The following is a 1,802-nucleotide window of genomic DNA, read 5'->3' on the forward strand; positions in this document are numbered from 1 at the left end:
TCGGATCAGTCTTAGACACTGATGCCGACTTGGATGTAGCTGGTGGATCCGGACTTGGATCCGGCACCAGACGTCGAGGGGGAGTGCGGAAGTCTTGGACGTGGATGTGGATCCCGCCTGAGAGGCCGCCTAAGAGGCCGAACTGGTTTTGGGCTTGGCCTTTGGGGAAGCTCGGGCATGCTTGTGAGGACGGGGGGATCCAGTGCTAGGAGCGGGAGACGCACAACGCGGTCGTTTCGCAGCCGACGGATCCGCCCCACTTACAGACGGTAGAGAAGCAGAAACGCTGGCAGCAGGAGAGGGCCCAGACAGGGGAGGAAGGGGATCCGAGACAGCAGCTGTCACCAGCGCCAGTCGTCGGCGTGCCAAATCCCGCTCCGATAAGCCACGATCGCGCTCCAGAACTAGCTGCTGGAGCTGAACATGAGCTGCAGCGAGTTGATCCCGGAGTTTCGCGGCGGTCGCATCGGCTTCTTTCAATTTGTCACCTGGATTGACAATAACGAGTGAATATGGGGTTACTAGCAAGGACTAAAAGAGGATCCACGTACTCGTGCGGCGAAGCTTGGATTCCAGCTCTGTTTGTGCACGCTTGGAATCCGCCCACTCGGTAGCCGCCTTGTCCCCGCTGGAGTTCGCTGTCCGCCAGCTTCGCTTGGATCTCGTCGCGCAATTGAGTCATGCGCACGAATTCTTCGAGCGCGTAATCTCGTCCGGCAGACGCTTTCTCGAGCGACTCCTTGGTGTCTTGCAACTCTTCAGAGAGTTGAGCCAGGGCTACATCCGGCGATGAGGGAGGTGGATTTGGCGCGGGGGACCCTCCACGCGCCGACCCTAAGGCGGATCCGCCATGGGTGGATCCCACATAGTCGTTGGTCACCACCTCCTCCTGGGTCAGACGCAACTCGTCACGGAGCCGGTCCAAGCTCGCATCCGCAGCTGCCCCAGCAGTCTGGGAATCCTCCAGATCCCGCTCGAGGTCGTGGATCCGGGATTGGAGCTGGTGGATCTCAGATCCGGCGAGCGCCATCTCCCTAAGGAGATGGTCGTTGTCATCTCGCATGACATCTCGCTGACGGGAGGCGCGATCCAGCCATCCGGTCAGGTCGCGGATCTCGACCGCCTGATCAGCCAACAAGAGTCGCAGGTCCTGCGACCGAGAGGCCGCACGGTGCTCCCACCCCTGGATCTCCATAGCCTGGTCATGGATTTGGGCTCGCAAGGTCTGAAGTTGGGTAGTGTGCAGAGACGCAGCTTGGTCTTGAGCATCTTGAGCAGTCTGGAGCTCCGCCGTCAGGGTTTGCACCTGATCGGAAGGAGCCTGGGCTAGAACCCGCAGATCGGTGGGCGACATAGAAGACGGACTGACCGGAGGGGTGGTGGATGGGGCCTTGCCCGACGATTTGCCGGTACGCTTGGCGGGAGACATGTGTCGCGAAGGGGAGAAAGCGGTTGTGGATGCTGGTAATGCACGCCGTGAACGCTGTTGTGCAGCGCCGACAACGTACAGGAGGCGATTGTGGTGAAGTGCTTTCTCAGAAATAAGAGAATGGGCCTGACGCGGGGTCACTATCCCGAATCAATGACAATTTCAAGTGATTAGAGAGGATTTGGGTTGTGGCACGGATGGAAGTTGCCTGTGTGGATTAGCCATGACGAGCGGCACCCCGTATGGATGACGATGGATCTAGTATGAGCGATGTACAGGAAGACAAGATCACTAGACTATCTCGGATCCACCCTTACTGGATTCACTCGGGGGATATGGATACACTTATGTACCAGTGGAATCCGAGTGGGGG

Source organism: Phytophthora infestans, genomic scaffold (genome assembly GCF_000142945.1).
Source record: "Phytophthora infestans T30-4 supercont1.113 genomic scaffold, whole genome shotgun sequence".
Lineage (NCBI taxonomy): Eukaryota > Oomycota > Peronosporomycetes > Peronosporales > Peronosporaceae > Phytophthora > Phytophthora infestans.